This window comes from Martes martes (assembly GCF_963455335.1).
Source record: "Martes martes genome assembly, chromosome: 2".
Classification (NCBI taxonomy): Eukaryota; Metazoa; Chordata; class Mammalia; order Carnivora; family Mustelidae; genus Martes; species Martes martes.
The window spans coordinates 107,691,602-107,711,708 of NC_137889.1; the positions used below are offsets into that span (position 1 = coordinate 107,691,602).

Genomic DNA, 20,107 nt, shown 5'->3' on the forward strand with positions numbered 1-20,107 from the left:
AAAAATATACCAGATGGGATTAATAGTAGATTAAACACTAGAGAAGAAAATATTAGTGGATTTGAAGACATAACCATAGAAACTATCCAGAATGAAACAGAAAGAAAAAAGACAAAAGCAATGTACGGAAAACAGTGGCTTTCTTATACACTAACAATGAAAATATAGAAAGGGAAATTAGAGAATAGATTCCATTTACTATAGCACCAAGAACCATAAGATACCTGCGAATAAACCTAACCAAAGAGGTAAAGGATCTGTACTCAAAGAACTACAGTATACTCATGAAAGAAATTGGAGAAGACACAAAAGATGGAAGAGCATTCCATGCTCATGGATCAGAAGAATAAACATTGTTAAAATGTCTATACTGCCTAGAGCCATCTATACTTTCAGTGCCATCCTGATCAAAATTCCCCAGCATTTTTCAAAGAGCTGGAACAAACAATCCCAAAATTTGTATGGAACCAGAAGAGACCCTGAATTGCTAAGGAAATGTTGAAAAAGAAAAACAAAACTGGGGGCATCACGTTGCCTGATTTCAAGCTTTACTACAAAGCTGTGATCACCAAAATAGCATGGTACCGGCACAAAACAGACACATAGACCAGTGGAACAGAGTAGAGAGCCCAGATATGGACCCTCAACTCTATGGTCAAATAATCTTCCACAAAGCAGGAAAAAATATACAGTGGAAAAAAGATAGTCTCTTCAATAAATGGTGCTGGGAAAATTGGACAGCTATGTGTAGAAGAATGAAACTCGACCATTCTCTTACACCGTACACAAAGATAAACTTGAAACGGATAAAAGACCTCAACGTGAGGCAGGAATCCCTCAGAATCCTAGAGGAGAACATAGGCAGTAACCTCTTCAACAGCGGCCACAGCAACTTCTTTCAAGATATGTCTCCAAAGGCAAAGGAAACAAAAGCAAAAATGAACTTTGGGACTTCATCAAGATCAAAAGCTTCTGCATACAAAGGAAACAGTCAACAAAACAAAGAGGCAACCCACGGAATGGGAGAAGATATTCACAAATGCCACTACAGACAAAGGGTTGATATTCCAAGATCTATAAAGAACTCCTCAAACTCAACACACACAAAACAGATAATCACATCAAAAAATGGGCAGAAGACATGAACAGACACTTCTCCAAAGAAGACATACAAATGGCTAACAGACAGATGAAAAAATGTTCATCATCATTAGCCATCAGGGAGATTCAAATCAAAACCTCATTGAGATACCACCTTACCCCAGTTAGAACGGCCAAAATCAACAAGACAGTAAACAATAACTGTTGGAGAGAATGTGGAGAAGGAGGAACCCTCTTACGCTGTTGGTGGGAATGCAAGTTGCTGCAGCCACTCTGGAAAACAGTGTGGAGATTCCTTAAGAAATTAAAAATAGAGCCACCCTATGACCCTGCAATTGCACTACTGGGTATTTACCCCAAAGATAGAGATGTAGTGAAAAGAAGGGTCATATGTACCCCAATGTTTATAGCAGCCATGTCCACAATTGCCAAACTGTGGAAAGAGACAAGATGCCCTTCAACGGATGAATGGATAAAGAAGATGTGGTCCATTTATACAATGGAATATTACTCAGCCATCAGAAAGGATGAATACCCAACTTTTGTATCAGCATGGATGGGACTGGAAGAGATTATGCTGAGTGAAATAAATCAAGCCGAGAGAGTCAAGTATCATATGGTTTTACTTACTTGTGGAGCATAAGGAATACCATGGAGGACATGGGGTGATGGAGAGGAGAAGTGAGTTGGGGGAAATTGGTGGGGGGGGGGACAAACCATGAGAGACTGTGGACTCTGAGAAACAAACTGAGGGTTTTGGAGAGGGAGAATGGGGGTGGGGTGGGTATTAAGGAGGGCAGTTATTGCATGGAGCACTGGGTGTGGTGCCTAAATGATGAATTTTGGAACACTGAAAAAAAAATTAAAAAAAAAGAAAAAAGAAAAAGACCACCACAAACAAAAAGAACAAAGAGGAACAAAAGACCAAACAGCATCAGTGAACCTTAGGACATTAAGTAACTCTATACCTATTAAAGACGATGAATTAATTAAGAGTCTTTACACAAAGAAAACCCCACATCCATCTGACTTTACTTTTGAATCCTACCAAACATTAAAGAAAAAACATTACTAATTCTCCATAAACAATTTGGCCATTCTTAAAAAGTTAAACATATATCTACCATATAACCTAGTCACTTTATTCCCCATTTACCCAAGAGAAAAGAAAGTATATTTCCCCAGGAATACTTGTCTACAATTGTTCATAGCAGCTTTGCTCAAAAAACTGGAAACAACGCTTGGCCTTATCAGTAGGTAAACAGTTAAACTGTGGTATATCCAGGTAATGGAACACTACTATAAAAGGAACAAGTATTCATACACAAAACAACATGAATGAATCTCAGAATCATTATGCTGAAAGAAGCTAGACAGAAAGGAATAGATATACAGCACTGCATTATTCCCTTCACATAAATTCTAAAATACAAACGCGTTACAGTGACAGAAATTAGACCAGTGGTTGTCTGGGCATGGAGATGGAGAGAAGAATGAATTACAAAGGGTCACGAGGAAACTTGATGGGTGACGGAAATGTCTGTTATCTTGGTCGTAGTGATGGCTTTATGGTTAGATCTATGTCAAGGCTCATCAAATTGTATACTTTTAAAGTGAACAGTTGAGTAGGTTATCCTTCAGTAAAGTGTAAAGAGAGGGAAGGAAAGAAGGAAGGAAGGAAGAAAGGGAGGGAAGGAAGGAGGAAGAAGAAAAAGAAGGAACACTGGGCAGCTCCATTTTTGATATGTCTCTCTTTTGCCATTGGCCGTTCAACTGGTGGGCTTTCCTACTGGGCTTGGATGGGGGTCGAATTCCATAGAGTGTTCTGCTCGGTTTGTTGTGGCTCCTGGGACACTGGCAACTAGAAGCAGCTCTGGTTGGCCCTATGAGCCACAAAGAGACAGTAACTGCCTTGGATTTGTGCCTCTGGCTTCTTCTAGAGAAGCTGTATAAGCCTGTGGCAGCTAAACACTTGAGTGTAAGCCCTCATTGCTGCAGATTTCTTTGGGGAAATGACACTATGGGTGGTAATCCTTGAACTTTGGATAATTCTTTTTTTTTTTTTTTGGTCCAAAAGTTCACACTCAGTTGAAACTCAACTGCATAGAGAAAGGGAGAAACACTTTGTTGTGAATGTAAGATTTTTGAAATGTTTAAACTTAGATGAACACTTGTGGAAAAAAGAATAAAGTCCTTGTTTCTGCATGTCCAGAAAGTGTATATGGACCACACTGAGAATCTTTGCTGGTGAGCAATATTCCTGGCCTGTGATAGCCTTCTGTCAAAATAAATACTTCTCTAGCAAGGGGTTTTCCTTAACTTCCTCCTCATAGGCTGGATGCCCTCCCATTGCTGAGCTTCCAGAACACAGCGGGAAACCGAAGGCTCTTTTGTCTCTCTTCTAAAGTAAATTTGAGTCATCTATCATTACGCAAGTGATTATATACTTTTTCAAATGGAAGTTTTGGAGACTAATAATTCCTAGGTTAGTGGTTTATAAGTAAAGTTGATTAAAATATTTAAAGTACAATAGGTTGGCTAATTGAACATAATAATAAAAATAAATAAAAGAACAGAGAAACATTTGAAAGTGCAAGACTAAAAAATGTTGCCTGAATCCCTGATGTTACTTTTTTTGGGGGGTGGGGTGGGGTTTGGGGGGAAGAGTAATTTGGGGAGAGAAAAACCAGAAAAATAACATTGGAGAGAATGTTTGGGATTTAAGGAATATTAATGATCATTCTCATTTAAATCACTTTTCTGTAATATCTAGTTTTACTAGTGTATTAGTTGGCCCTGGTCCTGGGGAGGAAAAAACGCTAAAATATATGTATATATAAAACAATATTGTATAAAAATGTCCAGCTTTCGGTTAAAGTCAAATGAGCAAACTTGAGCTTTTAATGGACAAAAGCTCTTCACCTTCCTCCTGTCTGCGACCTGTTATGTGGGGATCACACCTTTCCTCAAATTGTCCATCCCTTCACTTCAATGATTCCAGATTCTTTTTGGTTTTGAATTCTACTTTTTGAGTCACTTGTGGTTCTTTCTTTTCCACATACCCCTATGTGTCATCATACAGTCTCTCTTTGGGAGATCTCATGATTTCTATTTTTTTTTTTAAAGATTTTTATTTATTTAATTTTTCAGAGAGAGAGAGAGAGCGCACAAGGGGAAGCAGGGGGAGCAGCAGGCAGAGGGAGAGGGAGAAGCAGACTCCCTGCTGAGCAGGGAGCCTGACTTGGGGCTCGATCCCAGGACCCTGAGATCATGACCTGAACCGAAGGCAGACGCTTACCTGACTGAGCCATCCAGGCGCCCCCAGAGATCTCCTGATTCCTGAATCTCTACCTCCAGTTCTAAGCTTCATCCTGACTAGGCACCTTCATTTGCGGTTGCCTTGCAATACCTCTTCCTATGTCACCAACACCTCACACCTGAAAAGTACAAAATGTGCCTGCGTCCTGCTGGGTTCCTCAACTTGAGTTTTCTACTTGATTAGCAGTATTAACAGCTTCCAAGTCGTCCTATCAAGAAGTGGTGGCACCTCCCTTGACTTCCCATATCCATTATCAATGAGTATTTTTAGTCAGTGTGCAGAAGCCTTTAAAATATCTTTCTTTGCGTCGGTGCCTTCTGGCGTGTGCACATTTTGGGTTCTAACACTTCCTTACCTGGATGAACTCTAGTCCTCCCTACTTTTTTCCGCCTGCAAAGACACACTTTCTCCTATTCATGAAATCCTTCACACTGTGGCTTGAGTTTTCCTCTTCAGTTTCAGCTTAGTTTTTGTAGCTCATTCATTTACAAACTGCAGTAACTCGGGACTGCCTGTGGAATTAGGCCCAACTCTCTGCCGGGTGTTCAACCCTCTCCTCAATCTGATGAAGGCTGCATCCTAATTTATTCCCTAACCCCAACCCTTCGTGCGTCCCTTATTCACTGTCACCGTTCAGCACCTTTCCATGGATGTTTTTCCTTTTTCTTGTGAGACTTCTTCCATTGCACCTGTTAAAAACCAAGCCATTTTTGAAATTGTGCAGAAATGCTCATTTTTAGTGAAGGTCAACTAGATTGAATCAGTTCTTGCTTCCCCTGAGAGAGCCCTTTGCTCGCCCATCTGTCCTAGCTCTCATGCTGTGCTTGGTGTGGGATGCATTTGGCTCCATGGCTGGCCTCTATGCTTCTAGAAAGTAGAGACTGTCTTACAAGTCTTTGTAACCCTGATGGGGCTTAGCACGCTGCCTTGCATAGACAAGCAAGGTCTCCCATGCCACTGATAGTTATGTACCGTTCACCAAGTAGAGGACCACCGTGCTATTTATCCTCTTGTAATAATCTACTTAGATCCTTGCCTAAGTATGTCTCAGGTACACAGATGGGAGATTTGTGTATAAAGCCCCTGGATAGTAACTGCTGACCACACCAGGTTTGGATCCAACGTCCATCTATGGACTGGGGTCAGGTACCTCCATGTACCCTGAAGGGGCAATTTTCCCAGGAGAAAGTCAGGGGGCTCTTAAAGGCAGAAAGGGAGGTGAATCCTGGATGGGAAAAAAAACCAGCAGAGGCATACTATAACTTCTGAGTTATAGACTCTTGTAATTGAAAACATGATAATTTAGTAAATTTCAATAACATTAATAGGGAAAATGTTTATTTAAAAAATTAGTACCATGAATAAAATTACAAACATATTTTGTAGTCAATGTAACAGGAGGAACTTTAAAAAATAACGCTAATAAACTGTTTTCGATCATTAAGACATTCATTCATTCATTCATTTTAGAAATTCCTTTTCATTGTGCTAAATGCTAGAGGTACAAACTCTTTAAGATTAGGCGACAGATTGCCTGGTTGACCTCAGTCTCGTGCACTTGATGCTGTTGAAGTCAAATCTCTACCTGATAGTGTGGATAGAATTTCACTTATGTCTTATCCTGCAGAATCATGCAACTTAATTTCCTTTAAAAAGTCTTCTCTAAAAAGCATTTTGTAACCTCTCATTTTTAATTGACTCATCCTGGCTTTGCTTTTAGGTAAGCCAAATTAGTGATTTGACCAAATGGTACATTTCTCTCTCTAGCTTCTTAGGCCTGAAGAATTCAGGATGACCATATATGGAGGCAAAAGTTCTTAAACCACTTGTATTTCTTTCATTATGAGTAAACTTTGATAGACGTGTGATCATACCATCTAATGTAACTCATCTTTTTGATGATCCGTCTCTAATTGGTGCGGAGTCCTTCTGTTTTTGAACCAGCTATGCTGAAACAAAGGCGGTCTTTCTTGTTTCAATTCTATTGAATATTCACATTATTTATTAAAGGAGGATTATGTAACATTTAAATGAAGCCTCCAATCCATAAAAATACCTGTCACCGATGAAAAACATGTACATGGATAAGCATAATGCGTTCATTTATAGGCTACGGATCGGCTGCCCCTCAAGGAATGTTATAAATCCACGTGGTGTCCTTGGGCGTCGGGGTTGGCCGCAGCATTTGTAGCTGTGGGAGCCAATGTGGCCGGCGAGCTCCCCACTGGCTGCACATCTGAACAGCTTCAAGAGTACAAGTTTCCCCATCAAAGGTTTGGAATAAATCACACTAAAAAATTGGCTCCAGAAAGAGTTATTTTGGATAGGACAAGGTGAAGATCTCAGGAGGTGTGTTAAATGAATCCCTTCTGTGCGGTGGGTGTCTGTGGGAGAGTTGGTGGGGGTGGTTACAGGCTGTGGGGGAAGTAGGAGAATACAAACCGCCCCCCACCCCACACACACTTGGCCAGAAAAGCCAAGTCTACTGACTGGACAAGGGTTGGAAAATTCAGTTTCTTAATAAATGGCTTTATAACTTAATAAGAACACATAAACTAGTGATCTCTCTTTTTTTTTTAAGATTTTATTTATTTATTTATTTATTTAAGATTTTTTTTTTTTTAAATTTATATATTTGACAGAGAGAGACAGAGGGGCAGGCAGAGAGAGAGGGGGAAGCAGGCTCCCTGCTGAGCAGAGAGCCTGATGCCGGGCTCGATCCCAGGATGTTGGGACCATGACCTGAGCCGAAGGCAGAGGCCTTAACCCACTGAGCCACCCAGGCACCCCAAGATTTTATTTATTTATTTGACAGAGATTACAAGTAGGCAAGAGAGGCAGGCAGGGAGAGAGAGGAGGAAGCAGGCTCTCCTCAGAGCAGAGAGCCTGATGTGGGGCTCGATCCCAGGACTCTGGGATCATGACCTGAGCCGAAAGCAGAGGCTTTAACCCACTGAGCCACCCAGGCACCCCTAAACTAGTGATCTTTTATAAGAACATTTATAAACTAGTGATCTTTTTCCTGATACTCGTTTTCAGGAGAGTGTCTTTTCCCTTCAGTGGTGTGCTAGAGCCCATGTGTACCTGCTTATGAGAGCTGATTGTTAAGTTTGTTGGCATTTTGTGAGTCACTTGTTAAATACAGCCACTATTAAGAATTAAATTATATAAACTTAGAATTACGTAAGTTAAATGAAAAGCAAAGGTAATGAATAACCCCCCAACTCACTACTTCTAAATTATTCTGCTACACTAAAAAAAAAAAGATTTTATTTATTCATTTGACAGAGACACAGCGAGAGGGGGAACACAAGCAGAGGGAGTGGGAGAGGGAGAAGAAGGCTTCCCACCAAGCAGGGAGTCCGATTCGGGGCTCGATCCCAGAACCCTGGGATCATGACCTGAGCCGAAGGCAGAGGCTTTAACCCACTGAGTTAACCCACTCCTGTGATGGAGAAAATATTAATAACATAAGTAATAATAAATTTCATGGTTTTTCTGCTGGTATTCATTACATTGTGGATAGCCCTCTAAACTGAGGAAATATCTTTGGATATTTAGACACTATTATCTGACTCAGCTTACATCATCAATGAACAAGTGTTGTTCTGACATCTGTCTTTATTGTTTATTACTCCTCAATAGAAATGAAAATATTAACCAATATTCATGTGAGAATTATACTTGTTTGAAAATTATAACCATAGGTGGCTAAGAATGCAACAGTAAGATAAAAATCAAGGAAAGCATTCTGTGAGAAATCAACTGATTATATAGAGGCTTGAATGTCTTATTTATACATTACAGCCATTCTTATCAGTAAATTTGTATTAAACTTATGCATGTATTTATGTATATGATTTTCCTACTGAGCCGATTGTTAAACTTTTACTAGTACACTGCTGTCTGTAAATGAAGTTGAGTTTCCTACTCTTTTATTTATTTATTTATTTCTATTTTTTAAAAAGATTTTATTTATTTATTTATTTATTTGACAGAGAGAGAGAGAGAGAGAGAGAGAGAGGGAACACAAGCAGGAGGGTGGGAGAGGGAGAAGCAAGTTCTCCGCTGAGCAGGGAGCCTGATGCGGCTCGATTCCAGGACCCTGGGACCATGACCTGAGCTGAAGGCAGTCGCTTAACCAACTGAGCCACCCAGTCGCTCCAGAGTTTCCTACTCTATTTTTCCAGAGCCAGAGTTTCTTCTGTGTTAGAAACTGGAAGACCATCTATGGCCTGGTGAAGTCAGGGGTGAGAGGTGAGGTGAGGGTGAAATGGCTTGAGAGCTGTTGAGACCCCTCACCACCACCCCAAATTAACTGTAGCTTTGCCAGAAGAGAAGAAAAAAAGTCATACCCCTACATTTAGGCCCTACATGTGGACCTGATTCATCAAAAACTGCATGTGAAAGAGAAAAAAATCCAGTTATTTCCTTGGACTGCATTCCCGTGGAATCCTTTTCTCTAGTACTTGAATCCATGGAGCCATATTCCAACTCCCAACACATGCTTCAGACCCTCCTTAGTTTACTAACCTATTATACGTCCTTCTCTTGTATGCGCCCCCACTCCCAGCTTAATGGTCTGGTATCCCCTGATGCTACCAGCTCTGGTCCACAACATGTGAGCTGGACTCCACCACCACCACTGCCCAGCCCACTGTCCAGGGAGAGCAATCCAGAAGCCTAATGATGGGCACTGGTGCTTTCAGAGGCAGGTGCTACTTGGACTCCATTCTCAGTGGCTTTGCCAGGGACAGGAACCCTGGGGACACTGGAAGGGAAAGGCCACATGGTAGCCGAGATGCTAGTTTGTAACCCATTTGAGGTGTCCATTGGGTTAGTCTAAGTAAGAGGGTAGAACTTGGTGTCTAGAGGAAAATTGGGCTTTGTATTTTATACTCTCAGGGCATGTTTTCTAGTATTCTGACTTTACAAAATGGTCTGTCTCATCCTGATTGCAGTATCCTCCTGAGAGGGGTGCAGTGGGGAGACTCTCTGGGCCAATGGGAAAAGACTTGGAGTCAGGGGACCTGGTTCTTCTCTTTCTTCTGCTACTGATGAGCCCTTTGGCCTTGGACAGGTTATTTTACTTTTCTGGAACTTGGTTTTTTATCAAATGATCTACAGTTTCCAGTAGTAACGATCCCTTCTAACTCTTCGTCTTTTGTTTTACAGTTAGAGTAAAAGAAGCACACATCTTTGGTCAAAAAGTCAAGGGCAGAGTCTAGCATATTGGTCATATCAGTTCTTTGAATACGGGCTTCAAATCCTTTATGGCAGTAGGCATAAATCATAAATAATTCCAGGCTACTACTCCCAGATTTCTTAGAAGGATCAGAGCACTGACATTCTTTGGCAGATGAAAAAAGAAATTCAATTATCTGGAATGCAAAGAAAAAAAGAATATTCTCTCTTGTTGAAAATCTTTCTGAAGGGCAGTAGCAGTTTTTCTTGCTTTAGTAAGAACAGAGAGAAGATAGCAGCATTTCTTCCATTATCACGGCTCTGTTCTGCTTCAGGATTAAAATTCTGAGTACGTTTGTTCATTAGGCATTCAGTATCCCATGCTCTGCCTGTAGAAGGTTTAAGAGATTGGCCTAAATGTTTACTGTCCTAAGTGTACATGGAGATACTTTCATCAATTATATCTGTGGTCTCTGTGAGTCCCTTAAAATTTAGACCTTTCTCATAAAAGCAGGATGACCAAAACAAAACAAAACAACAACAAAAAAACCCATATTTTTTTGGAGGGTGGGGTAGTTAGTGTTCCATTTCATCGAGTTCTGCTTAATGAAGGCTCTGAGATGCTTAAAGAATTCAGAAACATAAAAACATTTGTACTGTGTTCAATCAAAGACTACAGTTGTTATTTAACAAGACAGTTGCTCATAAGCAAATGTTTTCGGATTCTGAGATAAGAGAAACAATGTGCCACATCAGCCTGACCTTCCCTGTTCAGGAGCTGCTGAACATAGCTACCTCCTCAGTATAAGACCTTGGCGTGGTCCTGGTTTTATTCTTCTTAATTAAAAGTGCATGTTTGAGCACCTTCTCTGTATAGTCTTAGACCTCAATGAGCTTGTGTTCTAGTATTCAGGTGTAAGGCATATTCCCCACCCAGACCATGACCAATTTCCATGGCGATGGAAGAGAAAGGGGTGGGTGAAAAAGAGGACAAAGAAGAAAAGAAAGAAAAGAGATAGAAAAACAAGAGTATGATTAGTCATGAAGAGCTTTTGCTTAATTTTAAGCAGGAGAAGAGAATTCAAATCTCAGGAAGAACAAGAACACTTTCCCTTCCACTTGTGGAGTAGCCAAAGTGGAACTTTTCCTCTCAGGGGAATCATGGGCTCTGGGTGTCCAAACTGTGGCATACAGTTGGTCTCCTGGGGGGCTTCGACTCAAGCTTTTCCTGTTCATTGTTAAAAAGGTATATCATAAAACTCATACAACACCATTTTGGCCATGCAGGGATTAGTGTCAAAAAGGAAAGTAGAGTTTAAACATTGAGCTACTCACCTGAAGTAATTTAGAGTTGAACAAGTTTCTTGATGACCCTGGATGTTGGCAGTTTTTTGTATTTTCTTACGTAAGAAAGGAAATTGCAGGCTTCATTTCAGGCCAACCACCCAACAAACCAACCAGCGAGCCAGACAACCAACCAACCAACCAACCAACCACCCAAAGAAACCAAATCTCTCTCCTCCACCTCCACAGCTGCATTCCTGCCAAATGCAAAACATCCCTCCAACACTTGTATTGATCTCCTGATACAGCCATGCCCTGGTAATTTCTTTGAATTCATTTCATCAATTACCTAGATAGCTTATGACTTCTCTTGCCTGCCTGTTAACATCTTTACCAATAATGAGAGAAGCGGGTCTCAGATAAGTTTATTTGGCTAGATTTTAGCAGTTCTTGAATTAGTTTTAGTGGAGAGAAGGTTGAAACTAGTAGATAAAATAGAGATTTTTACATTTGTCCTGCATTTTAGTTGTTTATGTCAGCCCTAACCCATGTTTCTATGGATATTTGAAAAGTTATTATCACTTTTGTATTTTTTAGATTTCAAGACCAGTTCTGTCAAATGGCTGAGACCCAACCTTGCCTGGTGATGGTGGGGATGTTGACATGCTGTGACTCCTGGTTTCATTCTAGGTAAATAAATCAATAATAACTCTTTTGAGCCTTTCACCTTTCTTTTATTTTCACTGCGGAAAAGTTTAGGGAGAAATATATCTGTCTATCTGTATTATGCGTATTTTTTTTTTTTTTTTTTGTGAAAAGGGTAATGGAATACAGAATGCCACACATGGGTTATTCCCACTATGAATTAGTCTCTTTTATCTGTCTCTGACCAAAACAGATGTTGGCAGCCTTTCTATTCCAGCTCTCTAAGTCAGACTAAGACTATCAGTTCCGCTTAGGAAAGCTGTAGGGAAATGATTTAACTCTTTCAATAGACCCTTACTAGTTTTTTCCCTTGGTTCCTTTTGATTATAAACTACAAACAAAATTAGAATGTGTCTCTATGCAACAATAAAAGAAAAATAGCAATATTAAAAATACATCAATACAACTCTAGAGGGAAGTGAATTTTTATTCAAGGACTTTCAAGAATTCTGACACTGAAAAGACATCTTTGCTTGAGGAGGCAGCTGAATGTGTTTCTAACTTATAGTCAACGTTCATTTGCATAGAATACCAAAAGAGCCATTTTTTTTTTAATTCAGAAAAAAAGAATATGTATCAGAGAACTGCAGGATGCATCCTGTAAGGAGTCTACTCTTTTCTGTAGAAACTGACCATTTAAAAAAGTCACTCTCTGATTGGTGCCACGATAAAGCTCTTGTACTAGGATTCTGCAACAAAATGTAAATTAAAGGAATGTGAGAAATGGAGAGACTACAAGGGAAAGAAAGGATCAAAGGCTGAGAAAGGAAAGGGAGATTATTAGGAAAAAATGTTTAAGAAACACATAGCATTTCAAGAATTTATCATGGAAAGAAATGGTCATGTAATATTTGGGGGGGTGTGAAAAAATTTGGGGTAAGTCACTAAAGAAAGACTTTAGACATTTCCCCAAACCATGCAAAAGAAAGGGGAAAAGGCGATGACTTCATAGACTTTAAGTAGTTTCGTGTTCTTTATCTCATTTAATATTCACAGCTATCTTACGAAGCGGATTTCTACCAGTGCTCTGTCCCACGGTACCCATGCCAGGACACCTGTGCTTTAGACCCTCAGGCAATGAGTTCTGTGGAAGAATGCCACTGTTGGCACACTCCCTCCTTCCTCTAACCCTTCTAGGAATATTGGAAATACAGTTTGGGAAGAGCCTCTGCCTATCTTATGTGAGCACTTTTAACAAAATCATCAAACAATGAGTATAACTAAAGATGCATTTAGGGATGCCTGGGTGGCTCAGTTGGTTGAACGTCTGCCTTTAGCTCAGGCCATGATCCCAGAGTCCTGGGATGGAGCCCAGCCTTGGGCTGGCTGCTCAGTGGGGAGTCTGTTTCTCCCTCTCTCTCTGCTCATGCTCTCTCTCTCAAATAAATAAATAATCTTTTTAAAAAAGATGCATTTAATTACCATTTATCAATAAGTGGCATCTGGAAACTCAAATTCTCTATACTGCCAAATTAAAAGCCAAGATTTGTTGACATACTTCCCATCTGCCGGGAGCTATGTTAAATGCTTCACATATATTACCTAATTTAATCCTTCAGCAGCCTGCAAGGTAGGTGCTGTATTTTTTTTTCTCATTTTCAGAAATGGAGGGTTGTTCGTCTTCTGATATCACACAGCCAATAAGTGGCAAAGCCTGTTTTTTTAAAAAAATCCCAGACCTAGAATACCTACCTCACTACCTCCACTGAAAATTCAGCTCTGCTGCATGTTGTCCTTCATTTCTTTCACAGCCAGTAAAGCGTGGGGTGGGCCCTCTGTTTCCTTTCTCCAAGAACCTCATCACAGAACCTTGAGGTGGCTGTCTTCCACCATAGCACCTGTCACGAGCAGGTGTGCTGTGTGACACAGGGAACATCACAGAGAGGTATTTCTTGAGATGTACAGCATTTCCTGCGTGTGACAAGTGATAGTCAAACTGTGACTCACGGATCCCAAAAGGCCTAAAAAAGTGATGTTAAACATCAGAGGCAGCCACAGATGGCAGGAGTCCACCCATTTGCCTGGGTCACATGATGTGCATGATTTCAAAGCCCATGTGCTTCCTCCACGCCACATAAAAGGAAGGACTCAACCAGAAGCAGGATAAGGACTTCTGAGTCCCTCACTCACCCCACCTTGTCCTCTAAGATATGACTAGGAAGCAAAAAATTAAATATCTTTAGGTGGGTGGGGAGGGGTGGTGGGAGGAGGGAGTGTTCTAGATTCTCAATGAAGAGCACATCATGTACTTCTAAGAGTAGAGCGGAGGCTGGGTGAGTCTGTAAGGCGCCAGAACCGCATTAATCCCTGCATGGTCAGTGTCACGCTGGTAGCTCAGTACTACAGTGATGAGCTCTTATTACGTATTCATTCCCCAGATTGACCCGTATTTCATACTAGCCATGAAAATGGCCCAAAGTAGTGGAATTCATTGTGCGATGGCCTTTAGGGTATTTTCAGCATATAAACACCATCTCAGCTGGGTGACAAGGTGTTGAGGGTGTGAGGTTGGTACGGAGAGGACAGAATTAGAGAGACAGAGGCTAATATTCGTATGTGGAGTAGGAACTAAAGAGTCACCGTGACCGGGATTTCCATCAGGGTAGGATCAAGTTTTGTGATTTATAAAATAGATCAATTCTTCTTCTTTCTCCCGTTGTACTAAAGGGTTGGGGGTGTTCATTTGGTGCAGCATATTTTAGAGCTGCTGGGGAACTTCCAGTCAGTGGGAATCTATTCTGTGAGGTGACAGTCCTGCCTCCTCTCTTTTGAGCGGGCCACCTGTCCGACACAGCTGTGCCGGCCCTACAGGCAGCTGGGATAACATCTGTTCTACGAGCACACTGACAGACTTCCATGTAGTTTGGAAGCTGTCGTGGAGCAAACTGTTGCACATTTGTCACTAGACTGTCTCTTCTGTGTAGGCCTCACTCCTGTGGCTGACAACAAAGGAAGCATCACGTGTCTTCAGGACAGCCCCTTTCTGATGACTGTACTAAAATTCAAATTTCTTGTTGACAGCCTTTTCCCCCAGAATTACTCCCTCTTCATTCCACAAGTGAGCCCCCACCCTGTTCTAGAAGCTGGGGATACAGCCGTGAGGGAGATAGGCAAGATCCCTGCTCTCACAGGGTTTGCGTTCTGGTGGGGAAATAGACCATGAACTCAACAATTTTTCAAAGTGAATAAAATAGAGGATTGTTCTAGAGGACACTTGGAGAGCTGCTTTAGAAGGCTGGTCAGGGAAAGTTTCTCTGAGGAGCTAATACTTCACCTAAGCCCAGAATGACAAGACAGAGTCACCCAGAAGACCTGGTAAGTGCCTTGTGGGCAAAAGAGAAGAACAAATACAAAATTCTAGGAGGAGAAGAACATGACAGGTTCCTGGGACAGAGGGCATGTGGACCCCATGAATATGCTGGAGAGAGGTAGGAAATGAGATCAGAGAGGTGGGCAGGCCACGGGTGCTGTTGAACATTGGAGGCTCCCAGGAAAGAGTTTGGGTTTTGTACCAAGTGTCTGGAGAAACCACTGGAGATATTTGAGTGCAGGAATAACATGATCTGATTAATATTTTAAGAAGAGTGCTGTAGTTGTTGCTATAGGGAGGGGACAAAGATGGAAACAGGAGACGAGCTGAAGTTCCTTCTGGTGAGATGCTGGCGGCTGGGACCAGGGCAAGCAGGAGGCAGATTTGAGATGGAGGATATCAGGCACATACTGGAGATACAGAAATGGGAAGAGTAGGGAGGGTCACTTTCAGGGAGGGAGGTGAAGGTAAAGTCCATTGTTCTGTTTTGGCCATGATAGTCTTGAGATGCTTGTTAGATGTAGAAATGGAGAGTCAAGTCGGAAGTTGCTCCTATGTGTCTCGACATCAGGCCTGGACATATAAATTTGGCCTCCTTTACAGACTTGCAGCTACCCCGATTACAGTAAAAACGAAAACATTTTAAAATCTCGATGGACCCTAGAAAACAAAAACTTTGGACAAGGAAAGGAGGACAGTTATGTTATTTTCCCTGAAGTTATTGTGTGAACGTACATGGAGGTATGAGGTACATAAAATCTGTACTATGTAAGCACCAATTACAAAAATCAACAAGCTCCAGTTTCTGGGCTCAAAGAACTCCCAGCCCAGAGGACAATATACACACACGAACAGACACCTATTTGTGAGTTACTTCTTTGCCCTGTATTGAACAGAAGCTTTCCACTAGGTGTGCATGTCATTTTCTTGGGTATTGAACGAGGAAGAGATCCCGTGTCTAATCCTTCAGGTCACGAGAATCAGCCCTGGAGGTCAGGGGGATGACACGCTGGAGGCAGACCACTCCTGAATGCTAACATGGTGTGTGATGAGCAGGGGAGTGGGGGGGGGGTGGGGAGTGGGGGGGTGGGGAGAGGGGGAGGGATGTCTGCACAAGGGGACAAAGGAGCCTGCTAAGACATCACAAACATTTGCCTTGGGGCTGAGGGAAGGCTGCACAGCAGAGCTGACAGAAAACTTCACTGGGACATTTGAGATGTTTTTTAAATGATGAGCAGGCATTTGCCAGGGGGCTTGGGAAGTGGGGGAAGGCTGTTTCTGCTAAAGGAGTTGTCTAGAGTGAAGGTGTGTCCTGGACAAAGTCAGCCACAAACACTATTTTTCGTCTGCTCAGTTGGACACACAGATCCAGGCAATCTTGGCTAGATTAGTCGAGTTGTTCTTTTTACTTTAGAAATCTGCCAATGCCCACCTTCCGGTGTTCTGTACATGCATTAAAAACCCTGGATCATTGTATTTAGCCAACTTGTGGTGACTTGAAACACATTTTCATTTAAAGCTTAACTGGAGCGTATTCTCCCCTACACGCTCCCATCTCCTATCACAGACAGAATGAACAAAAACTGCGTAAGGGGATTATTGCTGCCTAACTACAACCTATTTCCTTTTATGCAAAAAAAAAAAAAAATCCCAAATTATAATTATAGGTAATTACTACAGTGTAAACCTCAGTCTGTTCACCTTCTACCCTAAAGCGAGTTCATCTCAGAGTCATATATGCAGAGCGGTGCCTGGTTTTTCAAGAGGCTGGTGCCGTCCTCTCTTCTTTATCCTTGCATTTGTGACAAAATGCTTTTTAGTCACTTCCTGGCTGCAGTTTGTAGTTACTGTCTGTCCATTACACCCCTTAATGCCAGTTTCTGCCTCTTCGTCTTAATGACAGCACAGATGTTGAATTGAAGACTCAGAAAGACATGACCCAACATGGGCTTTCTTACTATTGGTAATAAGATATTTGTAAACCACTGCCCTGTTTATGTCGCTTAGGATGTCCCGGAATTCCCGTAGTTCTCCTGGAATTGCGTGGAGAAAAAAAAAAATCGCAGCCAACAAACAGCTTGTAGGAAGGCACCAATCATAGTCTAATTAGTCTCTAGAATTCTGTTAGTACATGACGGGCTGAGTGGTCATGGTTTCTTGGAGGCAGCAAAGAATTAATATCTCTTCCCCTTCCCAGGTGAACAGAGGGTAAAAGTTGATTTTCTGCTGCTGAATTTAAGCGTGGCTCCTGACCTCGATTGCGCAAAAACATTTACTGATTTTATAAGTGACTTTTCCTTGCGTCAGTTATGCAAACTTTCTAATTTCTCAAGCTGCTAGGTGGGGATTCTATCTCCTTTGTAGAGCTGTGAAGATTACAACAGAGCATATGGGCAGAGTCTAGCAAAGAGCCTTGTACCTTCTGAGTTTGTGGTGCGCTGTGAAGCCTTAGTAGGGCTGTTTTTATAAGACGCTCCTGATTCCAAAAATTTTCTAAGTTTAATAATTAACTTCAGCTCTCAGCAAGTGCCTTATAAGACACCGGTGTCACCAGTGACCCACGTGATCATTTACTTTAGTGATCCGAATTACAAGCATTGGTGATGTTATTTGGAGTTGTGCTCAGGTGGTCATCTTGCTGTCCAAGTGGCCCCGACCCCATTTGGTAGACACAGAGGATTCAGATTCATGCTATGCTTGATAAGTCAGTAAATTCCTGGGAGTCCCACAAAGTTCCAGGACCAGATTTTGATGAATCTCCAAAATGGACATAGTTCTGCAACTCCCGAGCTTTCCTATGGTTATTCATTTGCCTGTAAATCTTCATATGTGAACCAACCTAAAATATAAATTTATTTCTTATTTTATTGCTATTTTAAGTAAATATGTTGTTTAAAAAATAATTTATTGGAGATGTGCCCTATACTCACAGGAGATCCAAAAGCTGGACCTAGGGCAGGGTGATCATACATTTTAATTTGCCCAAGACAGACTCAGTTTATGCCTGTTATCCTACTGTAATTATTAATAGCCCCCTCTTTTATTCTTTTTTTTTTTTTAAAGATCTTTATTTTATTTATTTGACACAGAGAGAGAGAGAGAGACTTCACAAGCAGGGAGAGCAGCATTAAGAGGGAGACGGAAAAGCAGACTTCCTGCTGAGAAAGGAGCAGGACTTGGGGCTCAATCCCAGGACCCTGGGATCATGACCTGAGCTGAAAGCAGACCTTTCACTGACTGAGCCACCCAGGCACCCCACCCTATTTTCCTCTTAAAAGTTGTCCCAATTTTGACTGGGTGGTGGACTGGTCTAGTAGAGTGTGCCACGTCCCTATCACTAGCTATGTGGTCTCTTAGGAACTCCAGCCTTGCAACAGAATTACAGATGATTACGTGGCATAGCCCATGGAGGTTGCTCCCCCAATGGTCTACTATGAATAGCTGAATCTGCAAATGTCAGGGATCTCTAGGATTTCAACTCCCACTGAGCCACATCTGTCTACCACGAAGCAGCTCCCCCTCAGATGGGACTGTGCGGTCTTTCAGCAGGCAGACTCCCACTTCGTTCAGAAGATTTCACCAGTGTTTGAGGTTGCTTCCTATCACCAAGTTTTTATGGCATCAGAACCCAGCCCGAGGAGTTCTTTTTTCTGCTCTCAAGCTGTACTGTTACTCGAGTGTGCTTCTCAAAACAATGAATATGTAACTCATTAAATGCCTTCAAGAAAAGGGAGATGTAAGGACCTAATTTTATTGACTGACATGAACAGCAGAGACACACAGAGCCTGCTCCCATCCTTTGTAAAGTCTGGATTCAGAGACACTTCTTCACTCCCCACCCCCCCACCCCCCCACCCCCCCGGCACGGGGACAGACGCCATCACACGTGTTTATTGGCTGGGAGATAGTGAAGGTCTGTTGGCCAGATGCATGTGCGTAAAAAGAACACAGACCTTGATAGGAGGTGTTCTTGTAGCTGCATTTAAGAAAAATTTCTCTATCCAGGGATGCTGTGATCACCTTGTTGATAGCAAACCAGCTGGCTGGGAAGAGCTCAGCGGGTCATCTCGTATACACCTTACTCTAGGAAGGACAATGTTCACACCGACTCAGAAAGGCTGTCTCCAACAACAAAAATAGGTCACCCCTAGAGGATAAAATTCCCACTCCCCCTTAGTAACCCACTTTGTTCTATTCACCATCTTACCTCCCAATTTGTGCACTTTCACTGATACTCCAAACTTTTTTTTTAATGCTATGCTCATCACAAGTGGAGCTACCTTCTGTCACCATTTAACACTCTTAATTTCAAGACCAATCCCCCAAATTGTTAATCTTGAAGGAAATAGAGCAAGTGCTTATAGTTAACGTTACACTAACAGAACAACAATAGCAAACACATAGCACTAACTACGTTTCAGGCACTCATTCAAGCATTTTACATATAGTAACAAATATAATCCTCAAAAAGTTTAATGAGATGGGCACTTTTATCGTTGTTACTTTACAGGCAAGGGGACTGAGGCTAAGTCTGGCTCCAGAGTCTGGGTGTCTACACTGTTTGCTGCCCTGCCTCTCGTATACTGGTGATGTTCTAGAAAGCAGTCAGGGAACTGCAGCTCACAAGAAGCATCTGCTGTCAAGTTCAGTGTTGTTCTACTTGTGTGCATGTGGTGGATGGATCCTTGCCATGTGCCTGTTAATAACCATCCCTATCCCTTGGGAAGAGAGTCCTATCCCTGTCCTCCAAACTTCTCTTAAGACACAAGTGATCTAAATTCTTTTATTTCTTTCATTGTGAGGACTGTTTCTCAAACATTTAATCATTTTGGTTGTCCTCTCCCGGTGCTCCAGAACATTCTTCACTTGGCACCTTCAGCCCCGTCCCATTTCAGCCTCACTGGATGCATCACGATGAGGGGTTTTGTATGGTTTAGGGATAAACAGGAGAATAAAAAGAGACTTTGCCCCAATCCCCCGACCATAGCTCATTTAACCAGGAGAGTAAGGCCACAGTGATTCCCTGATTCCAATGGAGGAAAAGTCATTTCATTTTCTATGAAGAGAGGTCCATACTGTCACAATTATAACCTGAGTTAAAAATCTTCTTTGGTAACCCAGAAAACTCTGCTGGTGGGAGACATGAATACGTGTACCTTAAGCAACTAGACAGATAAAGGAGAAACCACGCCATGCTTCCAAAC

At 41.8% G+C, this 20,107-nt stretch overlaps 1 long non-coding RNA gene across 1 annotated transcript in view; it reads left to right on the top strand.

Moving 5' to 3' along the window:
• LOC308339036 overlaps positions 1–20,107 on the top strand; it is a 95,090-nt gene that overhangs the window by 48,999 nt on the left and 25,984 nt on the right. The window contains exon 3 of the long non-coding RNA XR_013966451.1: positions 11,486–11,578. This is a non-coding gene — a long non-coding RNA (uncharacterized lncRNA). The remainder of the gene's footprint in view (positions 1–11,485; positions 11,579–20,107) is intronic.